The sequence below is a fragment of the Rutilus rutilus genome (assembly GCF_951802725.1).
Source record: "Rutilus rutilus genome assembly, chromosome: 14".
Classification (NCBI taxonomy): Eukaryota; Metazoa; Chordata; class Actinopteri; order Cypriniformes; family Leuciscidae; genus Rutilus; species Rutilus rutilus.
Window position 1 is genome coordinate 15,553,909 of NC_140219.1, and position 23,409 is coordinate 15,577,317.

At 39.4% G+C, this 23,409-nt stretch overlaps 1 protein-coding gene across 2 annotated transcripts in view; it reads right to left on the reverse strand.

Annotated features, from left to right (window-relative positions):
* Positions 1-5,880, reverse strand: part of pcdh1b (protocadherin 1b) — a 177,814-nt gene extending 171,934 nt beyond the window's left edge. For both annotated transcript variants that reach the window (XM_084430737.1, XM_084430738.1), the window contains exon 1: positions 5,236-5,880. The gene's annotated coding sequence lies outside the window, so the exon portion shown is untranslated. The remainder of the gene's footprint in view (positions 1-5,235) is intronic.
* Between the last annotated feature and the right edge of the window lie 17,529 nt (positions 5,881-23,409).

Sequence of the window (23,409 nt, forward strand, 5' to 3'; positions counted from 1 at the left end):
AGTCTAATTTTGAATCTGTCGAGACAGACGACTCTGGCACACTTTTATGTGGCTAATTAAACAGTGTGGACCAGAAAAGGGGCTAGAGAGGTGAAAAATACCTCACCTTTAAAGCAACATATCCCTTATTGTGGTTTTGAACGACCGTCTTAAGGAGTTGGCATTTCACAGAGATGTGTCAGAGCCTTCGCTGAAGGTGTGTGTTGAATTTTGTACTGTGTGTTGACGAAAAAAGGTCAACAGGAAAAAGCAGGGCAGGGACCTCAGAAGCACTGGGTGAAGGATTAACCGGGCAGTAAAAATAGCACTAAAATGCTTTTTTTTTTTTTAAACATAAAACAAAAAGAACAAGATCTATATATAAACTAAACCAAACCATCTTCATCATGCACTGGAAAAGTAAAAAAAAAGTTCAAAAACCTTCTGGCAAAATGAAAAGCGTGTGAATCTGTTTGTTGCGATGAAGAGTTTGAGAAGCTCTCACGACATTCGCTCTCAAGGGCCCAGCGTAAAGAGTCTGTGTTAAAGGGTCACTGTGCACTGGGAACCCTAATGTGGGCTGTAGACATCCTTTCCCACACTCTTCTGTGAATGTGAACGCATGTGCGCACATATGTATATGTCTGTGGGTGTGTAAAACTTACACACAAGATCTAAAAACAAACACAGCAAAGGAATGTCAGTGTGTGTCTGTGAGCAGGCGCTCAGGCAAATGGAAAATCTTAGGGAAAAACATGAAGGTCATGAAAAAAAGAAAAACTTCTGAACGTGTTTGAGTATATAAAATATAAAGGTGGCAACAGCTTAGGCTTTTGGCTAAGAACTCTCCTTTGAAATGGAAATGCAAAAGTGCATATGAGTGGTGTGCCCTAATGACAGCAATATTTACAAGACACAGGAGGCCTTAACAGAGTCAAATCAAGCACGGCTACCTAGCAGACAGCTTTCCTTTCAGTTGCAGAGAGTTAGCACTTCGCCTTCACACAGGTACACAATAAGCCTAGCCATTACAATGACAATGGGCCGTCAGTGGGGCTTTCCCTCACCTCAGAGTTTTGATCATCATCCTTACATGGTCAGAGAGCAGATTTATGACAGGCCCTGAATCAACATGCAGCGTCCGATCCTCTAATAACGTCTTCAAATATGGCATTGTCGAGCCACGGCTAACATCTCCTCACAGGGAGACAGGCGTCGCCAGAGTGCGGTATTTATGACTACTGTCATAATCCTGTGAGAATTTATTCTTGGCTCTCAGGCTGTGCAGCCTAATTCATCTTGTACTGCTGTGTATAAGCTGGATGTCATTAATACAATCAATAGCTGTGAGTGCAGGGGAAGGTGTCAATCGGAGTTCCCTTATGGAGCCTCACCATCGGCTCTTTGCGCATTATTCACTGTGCATTTGGTAAGAATTTTTGCATTAGCCTTCAGGGGAACATGGTTCCCCTCTCATTTCCTGTTTGCAAAAACCATATTATGTTCATTTCACACCTGGTCTCTGTAAACAACATCACATACATTTCTCTGTCTTTCTCTTTCATATGCACACCATCATTTTATGCCTTTCCGTGCCCTCTCAGAGATGCGCTCATACACTGTCGAGAAGGCCATTGTGTTGTAAGCGCAGGGGGAGGTTAACAGATTTAACGGGCTAATTACTATTCTAAAGCCTCCCCCGCTGACATGCTTTAAAATTGCTGTATGATTTTCTCTCTCCCTCTCTCACAGTCTTGCGCTCCTTCTTTTCCTTTTTAGAGACTTGTAAGGAGGAATTCATCATTGTACCAACGCTCACCCTTCCCTGCCAGCAAAAGACCCTCATGGGAATATGAGGATGGCATACCTCTGCCAAGACACCCCCCAGGTGGCATCCAGCTCAGCATGAAACTGCAAGGTGATTCTAGGGAAAATAAGCAATAAAAGCATTTACGTAACCGCCGTAGCAGGAGTCGGATTCCTGGTTGAGGCACTGCGTCATGGTAACGCACTGAGTCCTTAGTCAATGATTGTTCTAACCCCTCCCCATCCCGGTTTCGATGTGATAATTAAAGAATTAAATTAAAGCGCTGACATTTATGAGGGTTCAGGAGTCAGCTCTTGTCTAAAGCCAAGATAATGATTGACTCAGAAGGAAGTAAGAGTGCAGCATCTGTCTCAGGTTAATGGTTAACTCAACCGGCTCAACTGACATTTTAGTACACATCTGAAGTGTCTTCAAAAACTATAGCAGAGAAGCTGAAGAATTATTTGCTTACAGTTACATGAGGTGAGCCGATAGACTCACCAACTGAGTAATGCTGCCGATTAATCAGCAAGGAAATCGAAAAAGTGTGTAGTGAGCTCCTTCGAATAAAATGCATTCATGTTTACTCATTCTAAAATAGAATGAGCTAAAATAAATAGTAGCAGGCGACAAACACTAACCAACCACATCCTAAATACTGAGTGCTTTGTGATTCAAGACTTGCAGCACCCACAGCCACAGAGTTGAGTTCACGCGAGCTTTTATCCTCGGCTGCAGCCATCCAGGCTCTACGGGCCACCAGCTCCATGGCGCTCAGTGACCCGTTCAGGATGGGTGGTCCAAGGCCCCCCTCCCTAGCCAAGTGCGAGGCACAGAGGATTACTTTAATTATTTCATTCAGCCATTGTGGGGCCAGATTAGTCTGCGCCCGCTTTCAGACGAGATGAACTGCTGCCCCACTGCTGTCTACCAGTCTGTTACACAGAGAGAGCTGGCCAGTCACAAGGCTGGCACACAAACTCTCACACACCATTACACACAGCTAACACACACACACACACACACACTGATAGCATAGACAAAGACTGGAGGACTGCTACTGTTATGGTTACACAGACATAGATGTTGTAATAAAATCAATAAAATAGGCATAACATTTTTACTTGATGTATGCATATTTGTTTTGTAACTGTAAAAATGGGAATATAATGATGGGCAGTAAAGCTCAACAATGGGTCTTATCTTGTTATTTAGTTGTTTTTGATCAACAGACATTAATTATTTTTCCTTGAACAATGTACAGTAGCGTATATTCATTGTCTATAGACAGTTGAAGGACGATGCCTATTATTTTCTATAAGTTGAAGCACTGAAACTGAAAGATATTTGTATTATGTACAACTGACCCATGAACACAGAAATGGCTAATTAAACTTGTACCTCATGGCATGGACATGTTGTCTTTTTCACATTTAAAATGGCAAGCTGTCAAATCTGCATGTAATTTCTAATAAGACCAATTTAAACATTTACACCAGGATATGTTGAATAAAGTGAGGTAACACATTTTAACCACAAAGAAAACATCCCTATGTCTTTTTCGGTTCTTTTTACTCTGTGGCTGTGAAGCTTCTCCTTTTCTCCAGGTTTTTTTTTTTTTTTTTTTTTTTTTTTTTTGCTGGACTCTATGCAGCGCTGACGCCCATCAATATAAGGACAGTTTAATGGCGCGACTCGTTGTTTTACGATCAACAATCGATCATGCAAATCATTCGGTGTTTTGCAACTTTCTTTTTTTTTTATATATATGAAAACATAGAATATAGGCTATAGCCTACAAGGTGCAATTAGTTGAGGTAAAGCACATAACCAATGTCCGAACGTCAACAAAAGGGTTAAGCCACTAAAGTTGAATCTCACGGAAACGTTCACACTAGTAAAACATGTAGCCTACTACTGCCAAAGCAAGTCAGAACCCAAGTTTGGTGGTCTTAATACACGTCTTTACCCTATTCAAATCGCATTCACCTATAACCGCCGGGGTGAGTGACGAATTAGGCTATATTAAAGGCATGGATGGGGGGAAATAAAAGAACGTGCTTATAAGATCCACAGATCAATAATCTACTGGAACAGCACGAGAAGCTCTTCCAAGTGCCGGTGTGTGTGTGTGTGTGTGTGCGCTTGTGCTGATGCCTACAGAACACGATCTCGATGAGAGAGGAAAGGAAATGACTTTTACCTGCGAGTTAGACCAGATCATTTGCAAGCAATTGTGGGCTTCTGTACAAGTTTACATCCGTCTGAACGCTTTGCCTACATATGAACCGCAGAAAGATTCGAGATGTCCGATCACAGATGGGCGGAATGAAGCCCAAGCCTTCTCGTGTTTTCACACCTGTCTCTCCCGGCCGGACCGGACGAACAGGTTTAAGAGTAACCCGACAGCGGGAGCGGCTAGAAAGACCGGATTCCGTTGTTATGATGACAGGCTAGTACCAAGGAAGGAAATGAGTGCGTCTCGTGAAATGTTGACTAGTTGGCATTCTGCGGGTTAGAATTAATAGGAATAACAGCAGCATTTTTCAACCATCACGCTCTGAGGCGGGAATAGAGCTACGTGAGAAATGCGCAAAAACGAGTGCAACAGGTGTTGTGGGAGCGAGGAATAGACTAAACAAATAAGATAGTTGCCTAAATGTAAGGTTTTACACATAATAGTTCACAAACATATAAAAACTAATTAGAATCAGCGCTTCCAAGCGTTGAACAAGTTTACGCAAGTAAGCGCAGTTCATGTGAGGGTTTTCTGACCGAGATTTTTTCCATGGACTATGGACGGACGTTCGCGAGCGCACAAGAAAGAGTTGAATATTTGAGAGCAAGGAATCGATTAAAATCTACGTGAAGATCCACTGGCTGGAACTTGAGCTAGATGAAGAATTTATAGGCTATAGCCTATGTGAATTCATGGGTCAAGGGCTAGTTTTCTATATGTGGAAATGCAATAGGCTAGAAAGCGAGATTGTCAATCCACTAGAGCGCTCGGTAGAAAAATCTTTTCTTGTAAAAAAATAAATAAAAATCAATAGCAGTAGTGTAGGGAAAACATGTCACATGAGCGCTAATCAGCTCTAAGAACGACCGCGGTCGATGTTAACTTGAGGTATCGATACATTCGTGATATTTAATCGGAGGCGTGCAACACTTTACAGTGATTTGCTCAACATTTATTGTAAAGATAAATTAAATAATCACACAACCTTGTGATAGTAGGCTATGTCGAGTGGTATATTTCTGCCACAATTACAATTTAAACACATGCACAGACACACACATAGACTACTCCTCTACAAAGAAAAGTATCTTTATATGACTCCTAATGTTAGTCTACCTCATTTTATGTTAAGAATCAAAGGAGAGCGCATACATTGGCAGGAGAGAAACTGTGGAAATGCGTAAATATTAATAGAAAAAATCTCATATACCTTGAATGATATTACTCCTCTCAGTTAGTTAGTCTTGGCTGATAGAGTCGGACCAAAAGCCGTGTTCCCTTTCCACACCACAAATCAAGTGCTTTGGAAATCCAAAATTCAGCACCACCGCAATCCTGTCGATACAAAAACAGCAATCTTTTCCGCTGTCAGCTCTCTTGTTTTCTTTTTCTTTAAAATTCCTCTTTTTTAACACGGATGGTTCACTAAAATTGAATCGAAAAAAGTGTCACGTCAGAAAATAAGAGCGCGTAACTTGGCTGATGGTGGTTACGCACATCAGAGAGAAAGTGTCCTCTCCTTGCGCACGAAAGGAAAACCCCGAACCAGCGCTACTCCGGACCGGGCTCACAGCATCCCGAAACGTCCAATTCCACACGACAGCATCCTCCAAAACTTCAGCCTTCAGTCAACAACTGTCTGTGCATACAAGTGAAAACAGAAACAATCTTCCACGGCTATGTCCGGTAGTGTCCAGTGCGCGTGCTCTCATCATCAGTTCACCATTCAGTGTTGAGGACGCCGGGGCTCGCGCTCTTGCCGCAGCTCACCGCGCGCGTCTATTCTGTGGATAGCCTATGTGAGAGTGAAGTGATTTCCGACCGATTGCGCTCTCGCTCTCCCCCTCTCTCTCTCGCTCGCTCGCCGAGTCCCTCATACAAGAACATCATTTTGAATCGTCGAGGGCGGAGCTTTGTGAGACGTGCTTGTGTGGACTCCACAACAATACCTCATTCGTATTTACCCAAACATTACCAAGTCCCAGTGTTGCCATGTCCGCTTATTATAAGCGACTAGGCTTGCTTTGTCATAAAAATGCCAGTAAATAAAATGAGTAGTCACAAGTTGTGTTTTGGGGGCTCCATGGAACACAGTAGCGTTTTGACTAAAGTGTTATCAACTACTTAGCCTGCTAATCGCAGCTGTCATTTACAGTTTTAGTCTTGCTCTAGCTTCATAATTCCCACGTCCACATATGCATACTTCGCTACTTTATAATATGGAAATGAATGATGTCCAACAACACTGAATGCTATTCTTGAATAGATGAAGCCTATAGGCTGCTATCCAAATGTCAGATGTTTGTACGTGTTAGTGCTACCAAGAAAGTAGTAGCCTACACGGGTCAATGGCAACATGGTCAATGCAATAGCCAATGTAATGTATTTAAACCACACACAGAATGTGATTCACCAACAATCAAGACGTTCCCGACCACATACTAATGTACCACTGCGATTTATTAATTGATTTAAATGGACAATTGTATGCAACATATGGATTTAATTTTTGAACCCCCTCCCCTCTCATTTTGGTGGGGAAAGTCACTTTGGGCTTGTGTTTCTTTTCTGTGATCTGGCAACACTGCAAAGAGGGATACCTCCGATTCTTTCCAGGCAGAAAACCTTTGGAATGTGTCTTATAACCCCACGGAATACAATTATTCCCGTCCCCTTTTCAACCCCTTACACCATGCGCGCGCATCCCCCGTGCAGGTGGAATTCTCATACCCCTTATCTAGAAGACATTTTTATGACCAATTTATGACGACTAACTTTTAAAATATATTATTAAGGATGCAGGTAGACGTGTTGTCCATCTACCATTGAGGGTCTCAGTCGTTTCATCGAAACTCAAACCAAAATTCACAATAGTCGCGCATGAAAGTTGCGATTGCAGGCACGATTGAGTCATAGTCACGTCGAAATGTTTCGACTCGGCGCGGGTTTCAATCACTCTCGACTTTGTTTAAAGGGATCAGCTGCGTCAACACACCATGTTAAATGATATTATGTAGTTTATCATGCTGTCATGAGGGCACTAAGTAGGAGGGAGAGGGGGAAATTCTCAGATCCATGAACGCCACTGTATAGGAGCGCTGCAGGAAATGTTCATTGTGCTCTTAGCGGCATCTAGAGGTCACAACAGGAGTAATTATTACACAGCCACGGTGAACCAAACTAGGTCTACGCGTTACGGCGTTCATGAGATAAACTGAACTGAGTGTGCTGTACTTTTTTTTGTTCTTTCACAGACAGCTAAGCAATTGGTTGCATCATCGATGTAGGTTTCTAGTTACACAGACTCTGAAATGCAGAAAACAGAACTAGACTGTTTAAAGTGGGTTTACATAGTTTAAGAGGGGGGCAATTAACAATTTTACATTCACTATCTTTTTCTTTTTTTTTAAATAAATCAAAAACATTCCAGTGTATTTCAAAGTTAGCAGGAGAGGGGAGCATTTGTTGTTGTAGCACATTTTAGTTTAAGTATAGTTTAGAGATATATTATCTATAAATGGCTTAATGTAAATGTATTATGCCATCAAAATGTTGCCATGCCATGTATGTCACTCCTGTAGCTCTTTTTTAATTGGTTGAACTGTTAAAACAAATACACAGGGTCACAACACTTCCTGGTCTCATTATGTAAAAGGAATATTTTAAAATGTTTATTAAAGGCATATACACTGTCAGATTTGTGCCCCAGGCCAGTTCACATTATGCAATAAAGCTTATACGGCGTCACAAAAGTATAGAGTAACTCAATATATATTGAAGGGGGGACTATTCAGTATTTAACTGTAAGTTAAAAAGAGACGAGTTAAACAAGTTTAAGCCAGTCCTATAGGCCATTTACAACAGGAAGGATAACAATACAAATATAGTTCTAAAAATCATTCTAAATACAAAAGAATAGAGTCTACACTACAAATACAGTAACAATAACGGAACAGAGAAACGATTTCGCTAGAATCACTTTCAGAAAGATTTTTTTTCTTTTTTTTTTAGCTGATAAAACCCAAGTATTTAAAGTGGCAGACGAAAAAGCTGCAGCATGCGCTTATAATAAGCAGAATGATATTGTCTGCCGTTGTGGATGCTGATTTACCGTTATCATTTTCTTTACTTATCATTCTTGGAGTAAAAAGGGCTTTGATCTGGTTTCCTGTCTCATGGAAAGAAGTAAAGTGGTCTCTGAATTTAACTAATCTACATTTTGAGACAAAAGGTCCAACCAGGGGTTTTAAAAAGGAACAGTCCATCAGCAAGTTTAACTCAGAGTCACATTGAAGGGAGAATGAATCATATCATGATTCAGTCCTCGTTCAATGCGACTTGAATTTGAGTGTGTTAAACTGGCTGATGGACTGTTCATTTGCAAAGCGCTGGTTGGTCCTTTTGTCTCAAGGTGTAGATTATTTAAATTCAGAGACTAGACTTTACTCATTTCCTCAGAAGAATTACAGGTACAGCACTCTGAAATTAGTTCACCAGCACAGCTGAGCTCAGAGAATGGAAGCTTCACACTTTTCCATTAAAAAAAAGATTGTTTCTTCTTGTCTGTATAACCAGGAACGAGATGATTATTGCCAATATTAATAGCGTGAAAATGAGCGCTTTGTCATTCAGTGAGATTGTTTCATGATGAAGTTGGGCGTTTTCTTGTTCGGCCGGTAATTTTAGAGGAATGTGAGACCTGCTGTCCTTTTGCCTTTCAGGTGTTTAGAAGTCTGTAATTAATGCATGTCAGTTTGAAGCAAGGCCGACTTCAGAATTATGGGTCTCACCTTTTGGACAGAACGAACAGACTCAGATGCACTGAGCGAGAGAAAAGGAGGCAGGTATAACGCAGACACATAGGAGTCACACTTGTGGATGAAGCCACAGGCAGCAGGAAGTGCTTTAAATAATCCGTACTAATGAGACCGTGTACCTGCTTACTGTCAGAAAAACTGACATGGGCACACACACACACAACACACACAGACTGTTCCTGCCAGTTTTCAGCCTCACACCTTGCTGACTCCTTTTGACGTACCACAGCCGCATGAATGCATTTTTGCCCTTTGACTTCAATTTCAGCCTAATTTCGATTCTGGTCTACCTTGGAAATCCAGAGTTCTCACGAGAGCACAATTTGAATTTGCTCAGCGAGTTACTCTGGCGTCGAGTAATGATGCTCATTAACTATGCCCTTGTATCTGAGCTGCACCAATCACATCGGGTTATCTGATATAGGCGGGCCAGAGGCGAGCTAAACAGATGACGACAGCGCTGCGACGTTGAAGTCATTAAAGGGTTAGTTCACCCAAAAATGAAAATTCTGTCATCATTTACTCACCCTCAAGTTGTTCCAAACCTGTATGAGTTTCTTTGTTCTGCTGAACACAAAGGAAGATATTTGGAAGAATGTTTGTAATCAACAGATCTCGGTCCCCATTGACTTCCATAGTAGGAAAAAAATATACTATGGAAGTCAATGGGGACCGAGATCTGTTTGGTTACAAACATTATTCCAAATATCTTCCTTTGTGTTCAGCAGAACAAAGAAACTCATACAGGTTTGGAACAACTTGAGGGTGAGTAAACAATGATAGAATTTTCATTTTTGGGTGAACTATCCCTTTAATAAACATTGCAAGATGGCTATGGATGAACACCAGTTGTTTGAAACGGCTTTGGCCGCTACAATGAACGAGTTAGACTTGGCTTTTTATCTAAAAGAGGAACAGAAGACGGCGCTCGAATCCTTCCTTTGCAAGAAGGACGTTTTTGCTGTTTTGCCGACCGGATACGGCAAGAGTCTAATCTACCAGTTAGCTCCGCTGGTAGCTAAGCGTATGGGGCTTATTGTTGTGATTGGTCGTAGTGTTATCCAATTGCTTGCAGTGATATTTTCAAATACAAGTTTGGTGCTGCCCCTCGGGCTGGCCGATTTTTATTAGTCGATGCCAGACCCTTAATCTTTCAGATTTGGGTCTGGATTTTCAGGCTAATTCTGGTCCACAGTGAGCTTTGACTCTTTGGTGTTGGGGAGAAGGCAAAGCAAGCATTAGAGATTTGTATCGGGGCCCATGAGATAAGAACTCCGTCAGCTTATCATAAAACAAACAACCATCAGACCCGATCCCCCTGATACGCCACTGTTATTAACTCCAACAAGAGAATGAATAATTCAACATGTTAATCTCTCTCTCAACACACACTCCCACACACATTAAAATTTTATTTGCAAACACACGTGAACGCATGGACACAGGAAGACTCATCTTATGATAATGTAAATCTTTGTATACCTCGATGTTGCCCCACAAGTTGGTATCACAGAAGTGGACACTTCACTTGTGTGTGTACTGTTGCGAGCCAGCTGAGAGGAGTGGCCATATGTCACAACTATAATTATGTGTGCTGTAAAGATCTTGCTGAAGGTGAAGTGTGTCTGGTGCCACTAATGGCGCTGAAATTACGCACTTCACCTTTGGTAAGGTCTTTCAAGCAAACATGACACAAAAATAATGAATGTTTCTAAACACATTTCAAACACTCTGCCTGTCTTTCATTGTTTGGACAATGCAAATGTCCACACCCGTTGTTGGGTCACTCAAATTTACGGATTATTGAGAGGACAATGGGATGCATTCAGGAAGAACTGCAGTAGTGAAAATGTGTGTGTCAAACTAGTAGGAGACGATTTAAAGTCTGTTGAAATAAAATCTATACTAAACTGCCACTTCAGGTTTGAGCCAACAAAGACACATATTCATTTCTGTTTCTGTATATGGAGATTGCATTTGTAGTTCATCAATAGCTCATTATACGTGTCATTTCTCTGTTATTGTAACTTGCAGTAAGAAATTCATCACTCAGTCATTCTTGTTATCATCGGTAACCTTTAAAACAGTTACATAAGATATATTTTGCTATGTGAATGGTTATATGATGATCACATTACTACCAGATTCATTCCTCTAAACTTTATCACCTTTTCATTTTTAATATTCTGCTAGGCACACTTAATTTTGCGAGTAAAGTTTCACTCTTGTGCGGGTTTTCCAGCTGAGCTTTCAGTAAACCCTGCTTTAAAACATTAATGACCAATCCTACCAAAATTTGCCATCAGCCATTTCTCAGACAAGCTTTTACTGTTTTCTAACATAAGTCTAGGGAGGAGCTGTGTCTTTTAACAGTTATGAACCCAATTTCCCACAAATTGTATATATATCTAAAAAAAAAATTCTCGTACACACTCGCTTAACTCTTTCCCCCATTTTTTTTTTTAAAAGTTGATACAGATATATATTTTTTGTATTAATATCTGAACATGCAATATATCAAAAGAAAGAACAGACTTTGCTTAAAAAAAAAAAAAAAAAAAAAAAAAACGCTTTATTTTAACTTCATGCATTCTTCTTCTTTTTTTTATCAACACTTGAATGTGGGTAAGTTTCATAAAAAAAAAGCTACATTTTGAGATTTTTCAAGATTAAAAAAAAAAATGTTTTAAAAGAAGTCTCACCAATGCTGCATTTATTTGATCTATTATTCAGTTTTGATTACTATTATTCAAATAATACAGTAATAATGTGAAAAATATTACAATTTAAAATAACCATTTTCTTTTCCAATATGTTTTAAAATGTAATTATTCCTGTGATGGCAAAGCTGAATTTTCAGCAGACATTACTCCAGTCTTCAGTGTAACATGATCCAGTGTCACATTAAACATTTCTAATTATTATCAATTTAAAATAACAGCTGTGCTGCTTGATATGTGGAAACCGTGATACATTCTTGTTTTATCAGGATACTTTGATAAATAGAAAGTTCAAAATAATATAATTTATTCGAAAATATAAATCTTTTAACACCGTAAACGCCTTTACTGTCCCTTTTGATAAATTTAATGCATACCAGCATAATAAAATGCATTAATTTCTTTCAAAACAAAATACTATCCCCAAACGTTTGAACAGTAGCCTATATGTCCCCCTTATTTTTAAAAGAACATGTATAATATCAGTAAAAACACACATCATTTCATTAGTCATTGAAGTGTTAATAGCAACTAAAGAGTTCACAGTAAATGTGTTGTTCATCTACACTAGTGTTATCATTAATCGCTTCCAAATAAGACTTTTCTCTTTTCAGATGACAGTGAAAAGCGATTGCATAAACTCTAATTTACAGTCTTCACAGTTTTTATTAATTGTTAATAATGCTTTGCAATATCACACTTCATTTCAACTCACATTAGAATAACATCCACACAGTTCTGACAGAAAACTCCACTTAAATTCTATTGAATTTTTTCTAAAGCTTGTCTTGAGTTAGCAACATTAATAACCAAGGAGGGTGGAGCTTAGCAAAGGGTCAATTGGAAATCAATCAATCTCTTCTGTGTCTATGGACAGAACTCTCTGCTGTTAAAGCCTGTTGACTCCTAAGGGAAACCATGTCGTGTGCATTTTCACGTATAGGCTTGTCTTTCATCAAGTTGTTTTCAGAGGTAATTTTTTTGGCCGTTTGCCAACATTTATTCATCCGTGACACCAGAAACCGACCTGGACATTTAGCTAGTCAAAGGCCACGGGTAATGCAGGTGAGCAGTTATTTTCACAGGCACCGAGCAGGTCAGACCGCAACACATCTACAGTGAACACTTCTATTAATTCAGTTATTCTCGAGCCCATGAGACTCGGAGCGGTCAAAGTTACAAAGCACTCAAACGATCAAAAAGCACCTCAGGCTCACTTGAGCGATCCTCAGAAAGTTTTCAAGAGATTGGTGATCTGTGTTTAATCAGTGAGAGAGTTCATCTCAGGGGACGCTCTATGGGTGTAATTATTATTTTTTTGTACAAAACCCCACTCGCTCATCAACAAAACCCCTTTAGACAGTGAATGTGGGAACCAACCACCCATATCTTCCATCTCGGCATGGCCGCCCTCCTCTCTGCTGATTCCTTACTGACATTTAGATAAAGGTGAGAGAGAAAGGCCCAGCTGAGCCGTTGCCCGTCACCAGGGTAAATTCACGGCGCCCTTTCAGCGACTCGGAAGTCAAATTATAGCTTGCGGTCTGACATTTCCATTGTATTGGTAGAGTGCTGTTTTATTCTCCTAATTAGGCTATTAGGTACATCACTGATCTTGTGCCTAGAGATGGCCAGCACTAATAAAGAACAGAGAAACCCTGGGATAAAAGAGAAGTGACGGAGAGAAACTGAGGGGAGAGATGAAGGAAGAAAGCCAGATAGATGTATAAAGGGAAACCAGAAAAGGATGGGGAGGAAGCCCTTGTAACAGCAGCCCTGGCAAACCAAAGTAGAGACAAGAGCTGTGAACTGAAAGAGATGAATAGATAAAACACATGTACAAAGACAGAAATAGATGAACAGAAAAATGAGGGAAAATCATGGAGGAGGAAGGATTTAAAGGTGAGTGGACGGAGTGAACGGTTTTAGAGATTGAATCAGTGAGAGAGATCTAGGAATGAGTCCACAGTGGCACAGGTGACAGAACAGAGTGTGCTGTACTCTACTGTACATCCACGATGGGATATTTATACATATTCACTCAAATATCACTTCCTCTGGATAATTGGACACAGCTTTTGATGAAATATCAAACCAGCTCCTGGGGATGGACTTTTTTGTTTAGTTTTAGGCTTTTTAGCCTTCCTGAATACTGCAAGGTCCTGTAAACAGTCAGAAAATAGGTTGAGAAGGACTATTCAGCCCAACAAACTTATATGTGCCACCCTGTCTTGTCACATTTAACTTCAATATAAACATGCTATCCATCAGTGAATCAATAATCACACACACACACACACACACACACACACACACACACACACACACACACACACACACACAATATATATATATATATATATATATATATATATATATATATATACACTCACCTAAAGGATTATTAGGAACACCTGTTCAATTTCTCATTAATGCAATTATCTAATCAACCAATCACATGGCAGTTGCTTCAATGCATTTAGGGGTGTGGTCCTGGTCAAGACAATCTCCTGAACTCCAAACTGAATGTCAGAATGGGAAAGAAAGGTGATTTAAGCAATTTTGAGCGTGACATGGTTGTTGGTGCCAGACGGGCCGGTCTGAGTATTTCACAATCTGCTCAGTTACTGGGATTTTCACGCACAACTATTTCTAGGGTTTACAAAGAATGGTGTGAAAAGGGAAAAACATCCCGTATGTGGCAGTCCTGTGGGTGAAAATGCCTTGTTGATGCTAGAGGTCAGAGGAGAATGGGCCGACTGATTCAAGCTGATAGAAGAGCAACTTTGACTGAAATAACCACTCGTTACAACCGAGGTATGCAGCAAAGCATTTGTGAAGCCACAACACGCACAACCTTGAGGCGGATAGGCTACAACAGCAGAAGATCCCACCGGGTACCACTCATCTCCACTACAAATAGGAAAAAGAGGCTACAATTTGCACGAGCTCACCAAAATTGGACAATTGAAGACTGGAAAAATGTTGCCTGGTCTGATGAGTCTTGATTTCTGTTGAGACATTCAGATGGTAGAGTCAGAATTTGGCGTAAACAGAATGAGAACATGGATCCATCATGCCTTGTTACCACTGTGCAGGCTGGTGGTGGTGGTGTAATGGTGTGGGGGATGTTTTCTTGGCACACTTTAGGCCCCTTAGTGCCAATTGGGCATCGTTTAAATGCCACGGCCTACCTGAGCATTGTTTCTGACCATGTCCATCCCTTTATGACCACCATGTACCCATCCTCTGATCGCTACTTCCAGCAGGATAATGCACCATGTCACAAAGCTCGAATCATTTCAAATTGGTTTCTTGAACATGACAATGAGTTCACTGTACTAAAATGGCCCCCACAGTCACCAGATCTCAACCCAATAGAGCATCTTTGGGATGTGGTGGAACGGGAGCTTCGTGCCCTGGATGTGCATCCCACAAATCTCCATCAACTGCAAGATGCTATCCTATCAATATGGGCCAACATTTCTAAAGAATGCTTTCAGCACCTTGTTGAATCAATGCCACGTAGAATTAAGGCAGTTCTGAAGGCGAAAGGGGGTCAAACACAGTATTAGTATGGTGTTCCTAATAATCCTTTAGGTGAGTGTATATATGCATAATGTATATTGCATGTATATGCATTAGAACATATAGTAAAGCAAATAGTAAACTGCATGCAATGGCCTCTATATTCTTAGATTCAGTCATCATTTTCCCAACAATAAATATAAAAGCTTACAGCGAAAGCCTTTCATGTTATCTGTACATCACAGTGTAACTGATTTATGAAACGCTATGATAATTCTGGAGTTTTTGTTTTGTCAGGGGGTGTATGTAATGATTTAAATATGACTTTCCACATCTAACCAAGTCATTAGAAGTTTGCCCATGTAAGCATTATTAATGGGAAAAGGCGATGTCTAATTAAGAAGTGTTTGAAAGGCCTTGACCTTTCTGCAGACAGTCTAAAACATAACTGCAGGGTTAAATATGACATACATTTTCTCTTGTACCTGCTAATACACTGATGAATGTGTGATGTTGGCAAGTAAGGTGGGAAAACAAGATACATATGTAATTACTTCACGTTCGAGAACCCTTCCCTGCTTTTATTTTGAGTTAAACGATGAAGGTGAATTTTAGATTTCTTTTAATAAATCTGCAATGCATTTAAAAAATAACCTGTGGTCCATTTTGAAAGTAGCCACTCAAACTGTCTTACCCCAATAAAATAATTGCATTTACACAAGCAAAGCTAACATTAAAAATGATCTGGACCTTACATCGGGTTAGTCTCCATGGCAACCACTTTCACACAACATTGAAAGGACAGGATGCAAAAAAGGTGCAATTGAGTATGCAGATGAGCATTAATTGTCATGTGAAAAGTGCTTTAATTGTATTGAGCCTGGCCAGGGAGGTAGAAAGAACAGTGTGCAAACAGTGAGCAGGGTGAAGCGAGGATTCGTGACCGTCGCTCTTCACTCTGTTTGTTTGACACATGCCCTTATTCCGCATGATTTATATGTGCTGCCTGTCAGCCCATTATCCTTGTAAACAACGTCAAACAAACGCTTTTTATCTATGATCGATTTTGCTCATATGTGCCAGTCTAATTTTCAAGCTCTCTCTGACTTTCACTCTTGCTCTTCAGATAACATACATTCATAGCTGGAACACACACAAGCAAACTGAAAATGCATTTTTCTATTGTGATCCATCCAGATTGAGGCCCATAGTGAAATCACTCTCCATACAGAGAGTAAAACATCTTTTATCCATTCATGTAGGCAGAAATTCTTTGCATGATGTTGCCTACTAAGAGCTTTATACAAATGTGTCTGTGCAATCTTTACTGCATGATCTGAGTCCTGATCAGCAGTAAACATGGAGAAACCAATGCTAAGATATACTATCAATGCTTCCATGTGTCTTATTTGCATATAAGTGGCCAAGGTACTTCTCTCCCAATGGTTGGTATGTTTACGCACTGGGAAATGACACACCATGCATGTGTGAACAGCAAAGTGGTAGTGATAAACAAGAATGGATATATACACTACCGTTCAAATGTTTAGGGACAGTACGCTTTTTTATTTCTTCTTTTTTTTTGAAAGAAAGAAAGAAAAAAATATTCTGCAAGGATGCATTAAATACATCATATATTTTGGCTGCGAAATTACCCCAAAAGATAATTCAAAGTCATTGTGTTAAATGAGAAAAGCATCAAATAGACATTACAAAAAGCAGGTTTAGAAATTATTCAGAAGCTGAATCTGAATTGATTGAATCTGAAACTGAATGTTTGGTTACACAAATTCTTCAAAATATATCTTCTTTTATGTTCCGCAAAAGAAATAAAGTCATACATGTTTGAAATGACATGAGGGTGAGTAAATCTAAATAAGCAGATTTTTTTTTTTTTTTTTTTTTTATAATACCCTATAAGAAACTAAAACTGCCAGTACTGGCGGTATATGTCTAAACTGAGTAAGTCATTAGCTGAGAAAACTGAAAAAAATGCTGCCTTCGGAGGACGCATTCCAAGTTTGAAAGGCATCAAGGCACGTCTGAATCCAATGTTAGGATCACTTCCTGTTTTCTGAGATACCTTCATCTGATCGATTTTTGATGGCAGCATAGATGTATTGCTGCCTTTAATATCCCACAATCCAGTGGGTTCCATTCCATGACAGTTGAGCTAAACAATAAAGGCGTCTGAAAGTTGTGGTTGGTGGTCAGTTTGTGTGTAAATGTACGTTTTTGACCAATGTTTTCCACTTCTGATGTCATTTAGTGAAAAATTACTATTGTAGTAATTAAATATTCGCTTAGTTATCACCAACTATCTATTTGATCAACTCTCTCTATTATGCTGTAGATCATTAAACCCTTAGCTGCCTCAGAAATCTGTCCGAAATTAGTTTCGTGAGGTACCTTCATGCGCAAACGCAAAAGTCATAGCCTGATAGGGCAGCGAGGCAACAAGTCAGCTGCCTAAGTTTTTTAACGCAGCCATTGAGTCATATATTCATTTATTCAATTAGTTCGAATGGCTGATTCATTCAGGATTGAAGTAAATAGGTGTGTTCAACTTGAAGTGGCTCTGCGCAGACCGATTGGTGTACCACGAGAGTGATTCGAAAGCGTGCGGATTCATCTGCTCTCTAATCGCTCTCACTGTACTTTGATGTCATACACAGATTGGTCTGCGCAGCACCACTTCAAGTCGAATGCACCTAATGTCTCTATGAGCAGGCTATTCTATCATTGGTCATTCACTCAAAACACTTCATTTAGAAACGAAACACCGCTGTGTATTACCAGAGACAATTTATATAAGAGACATGCCACTTCCTCAATCCTCAATAGAACTATATAAGGAAAACCCGTAACGGCAAAGATGGCGGCTCTATGAACATGTCCCGCCCCTCCCGCTGGAAAGCCAATCATCTGCTTTTAACAGTCAAGCCGCGAAACATTTAAACCTATCGTCTGGTTCCACTGACGCATGCGCACAGTTGAGGTTTTGCGACAGCGGAGAAGATTTGGGGACAGCGAGTTGTTGTGTGTGCAAGATCAGTGACAGGGCGCATATTTAACTGAAAGAACCATATGGAAAGGACAAGCAGAGAGGGAGAGCCCCGGTCGCGCGCGCGCACTCTCTTTCTCTCTTTCTCTCTTTCCGAAGGCAGGCGAAAATGTAAACAAGACTTCAACGTCTCCAAATTAAGCGCTGTCTTGCTCTCTCTCCCGCACGCATATTAATCTAAATAAAATGACATAATGGTAAAAGGTCGGAAGACCAACGTTTCATGTTGGAGCATTCAGAGATTTTTTCCCCCTGAATTACCGCTGGGTGTGAATTGTGCTAAAATACGTTGCCTTATCTTCTCTGAAATGCGTTCCGCACATTCAGCTGACATAAAATGACTCTCTAAATAAACGAAAAAACCTATCCAGTGATGTAATGTTTTCTGTGTTGACACTAACCTTGTGGGATGTCCATGTCCTAACTGCTGGGATAATCACACAACCGTATGACATGTCCAATTCGCGAACTAATGATTCATTTGAACCGATTCATTTTAATGAATAGTTAAAACAACTGATCTATACAACAAATTGTTATTACTGATAAAGTGCAAACCTGCTTATATTTAAATAAAGGAGAACAATATTGACATTGAATATGCACAACACCGGCATTCTGGATAGAGACGTAAATGAAGTTGGTGTCGTGAACCCTTGCGCATGCGTAGTAAAAGTATAACCTGTGGGGGAAAAGGCGTTTTAAACCTTATTTTGGGGCAAAGTCATCAAACATTTTCAGCGATTTTTATCATGTTTTACTGCTGTTTCTATACTTGCAGTTTTTATGTCCCAGTGACCAGTGAAAGTGCAGTTGTGACTCTCTGCCCATTCATTTAGATAGGAGCCTGGTCTTGTTAGTTCGAAATAGCTGCCCGGAGGCGTTGCCAAGATGGCGGCCGAGTGGCACGACTTGCCTAAAAGGACTTTGGTATTACTCAAAGATGCACAACAGTTCTGCTCTGGCTTAATAGGTAATAATTTAATTGGAAACAGGGCATTTTTGCCCTGATATCTTGAATTTTAGGGGCATTCTAACTGCATTCTAAGGCTCCATCAAAGAGTGAGTTGTTGTTCTGCATCATGTTCATCACCAATCAACTGCATAAAAAGTAAGACTGGGACGGGGCAGATGCATTTAATGCTTTAAATAATTTCAACGTGTTATTTTTCCATAACTAATTAATTAAATTAACGTGTTAAATAGATAGCGCTAATTAAAATAGAAAACAATCATTTTAATTTGTATTAGTATTGTACAATTTTACTGCTTTACTGTATTTATAATCAAATAAATGCAGCCTTAGTGAGCATAAGAGACTTTTTTTTTTAACATTAAAAAAAAAGTGGTATCAGCAAACACATTATGCAAGACCTTTTTTCCTCCCTCATAACTAACTTCACTTGTCTGTACTATTTTTGCAATAATTATTTTAACAAAAATTTGACTTTTATTGGATGAGGTCAGTTTCCCTCAATTTCACATCTGAAAAGCAGAAAATATTCAAACAAAACATTTAGAAATAATTATAATAATTTGTTAGCTAACAAATGTATTTTCGGAAAGTATTTACTTGTGTGTACTAAACATATTTTGTTATATAATGCCTGGTGTCTAAATACTTTTTGAGGCCAATGTATTTGTCTGTATGTCTTCATGCATGTTTGTGTGAGTGTATGTTAGCATGTGTTGTGTATATGAGTCTCTGCATGTCATCCCCAGATGGCCCCCTCCTTGTTAGAAATGGCCAGTGGCCCAGCTGGGCTAGCATAGATGCTTTGCAGGTGTGCAGAGAAGTGATAGACACACACCAGTGGCTGCAAGTGTTGCAGAACTCGAGAGGAATGAGAGAACAGGATAAAAAGGCAACTCTTCACACTAAACACCACCCTGAAAACACTCAAAACACCATGTATTCCCACCATTCATCATACCCAAGCAAACGTTGCAAAAACATCTATAAAAACTACACTTACTCATGCAGCATCCATCTACTGTGCACTGGGATGATAAATTGAACATGTGTTGCAATAAATCTGCTAGAATTACTTTTTCTGATCTGATTTTCTGATTTTACATCACTTCCTGAATATAGAATGATGGTCATTTAGTTTGTATGCTAACATTTGTATCATCAAAAAGTCCTTAAAGGACCCAATAATATAAATTAAACTATCATTAACTTAATCTCAAGTCATTCCAAACCTGTATGACTTTCTTTATTCTGAGGAACACAGCAAATATTTGAAAGAAAATTTGGATCAAAGAAGATTGGAACCCATTGACTCTGGGGTTGTTTGGGGTTGTCATTGTTTGGACAAAAAATATCTTTTTTCCACAGGAAAAAAATACAGGTTTGGACTGACATGAAGGTGAGCAAGCGGTAACAGAATTTTCATTTTTGGGTGAACTGTCCCTTTAAAGGTTGCCTATATGTGATTAAATAATAACACAAACATTCACATACACACTTTGCGGACAGATAAGTGTTGCATAATGAAGCATGGCTCATTTGCTTACTCCCTGCGTGGCCACATTAGATTAGGCAAAAAGCTTGTTCCAGTGCCGTGGTGGTAGTTACAGTAAAAATATTTGATATATCTTTTTTCCCAGCATTCTGTTCCACTGTAATGTGACTGATGACATTGGCAAAAGCAGCACGCTCGAGATAGAGAGTGCACAGAATGTAGATGAATGAGAGTGGGAAATGTGTGCAGTGCATGCGTGTGGGAGAAAGAGAGAGAGAGAGAGAGAGAGAGAGAGAGAGAGAGAGAGAGAGAGAGAGAGAGAGAGAGAGAGAGAGAGAGAGAGAAGAGAGAGGAGAGAGGAGAGGAACAGCATGGAGTCGCTGCATGGATCTAATGCTAGTATCCATCACCCTCTACACAAAGTATGTGGGGGAGTGTAAGGGGCTTTAAGAGGTTATTACACACGCTCTCCCCCACTGTAGGGACCAAACACACTCTGAGTCCAACCTCCAGCAAAGATGGATCACACAGACTTATCTCGTCTGAAATAAAAACCAAACAAGCACTTCATCTTCCAACATAAAACCAAAACCATGCTGCGCACAATAAAACCTAATGCCGGTCACCATGCAGTGCAGGAAGGAATACATCTTTTCTGCTGTAAATACAGTAGCTGTATCTATACACAATGTGTGACCAAGCTACAGAAGGCTATATGAAATGTGTGGGCTGATTTTTCTTGATGCCTTTTTATGCAAATATCTCTGTATTTATTTTTGAGATGCAATATATTAGTTGCATATAAGCTATCAGACAACTTTTTTGAGGACTTTTTTTCAGTATGCAGACATTGTATATTTAATTGTACATGCTAATGTCCCCGGTTTTTACATCTGATGCTCATTTAAATAAAATGTAATATTTAACAAATCTCAAAATGAATATACACTTTTCATAGTGCACACTATAATGTTGTGTTGCCTAAAATCACTTTTGGCAAACAAAATTATTAATACAAAATTTTTAGTGCCATTTTACTTGTACATTTGTAGATTAAAAGTGTTATACTTAATTTACGTATTTTAATGTCAGCCATTTATCAACTAAAACATTATAACAATTATTATAATAAATCTGCAAAAATTTTGTTTAATTGTTTGATTTTGTAATCTAAAAACACTTTTATCAATTAATTTTATTTAAGTTCATATTTTTTAGAAGAAATACAGAAAAATAATTTGTGTTTTATTTGAATGGTTTTATAATATCTGTATCATATATTTCCATACGGTCGCGGTAGTTCGGACCCTTGTCTTAGAATTTGATTACGTATGTCCGTGCTGCGCGTAAACTCCGAAATGTCATAATGAAAGTCCCATGAAACATGACGGGAGAAACCGTGCCATATGTTCTTTGATTTGGGGTTATTAACATGTCAAATCGACTAGATGCAAAGACTGTGGGAAAACAATTACGACAACTTCAAATTTTATGGGCCCTATTTTAACGATCTAAGCGCATGGTCTAAAGCAGCGGTCCCCAACCTTTTTTGCGCCACGGACCGGTTTAATATCAGACAATATTTTCACGGACCAGCCTTTAAGGTGCGGCGGATAAATACAACAAAATATAAAAAAAAAAAAAATAAATAATTAAATATAATAATAAACGTGAATCCAATGTGTAGGCTTACTTGCAATTTTATTAGCAGGGTACTCGTAATATCGCGCCTAAAGACAACTGAGAAAGCCTGAACACAAACAAAAAGCCCCCCAAAAGAAAAAAATCTCCATGTTTACGGTGCTGATGCGATGTAAGGGTGGCGCTGCCAATAAAGCACCTAAAAGCTGTCACAAAGAACCGATTTTAAGAACCAAAATTAATGATTATGAATATGTAAAATATAGCAGGAGACATTTTAACTGTTTAATAATAAACAAGTGTTTTCTGTGCAAAGATGAAGTTGACAATGCTGACTCGATCTTCGCAGTATGCCTAGTGAACGCGCCAGAGAGAAATGCACATTTCATACGAATTACATAAGCAGAGAACAGTCAGTTTTCTTTGGTTTTGAATTGTTCTGTTTAAAATTAGACATTTCAAGCTTTCTATGTCTCAGGTCTGTGAGGCAAGTAGGCTACCTTATACGCTGAATTTCGGTTAATTTATGAGATCAGCTCCAGTTCACGCGCCCGCGCCTCCGTGTCCTGATTAAATATTTTCTATTATATTTACTTCTTATTAAATCCAGGCAATTGGGTGATGAAACATTGATTAAAATTAAGATACAATTAATACAAAACGAAATACAATTTAAAGACAGGCTTTTTGCTTTCTGTCTGAGGTCTCTGTGAAAGTTTTAAAGCAGTCTTTTTGTGCCGCTTTCAGAGCGCTCACGTCCGTAAGGGTGAACTGTCCCATCCGAACAATTATTATTATTATTATTATTATTATTTTATTTTTATTTTTTTTGAAATAGGCTACATTTCTAAATTAATGCGACTTATAGTCCAGTGCGACTTAGGCTATATTATGTTTTTTCTTCTTCATGACGCATTTTTTTACTGATGCGACATATACTCCAGAGCGATTTATAGTCCGGAAAATACGTTAAGTTATATATTCTTTCTGTGAGGCCCGGTACCAAATGTCCCACGGACCGGTACCGGTCCGCGGCCCGGGGGTTGGGGACCTCTGGTCTAAAGCGTATGGCGCAAGTGCAGTTAGGGCGTGTCCGAATCCACTTTTGCTAGTTTAACCGGGAAAAATGGTCGGCGCACCAGGCGC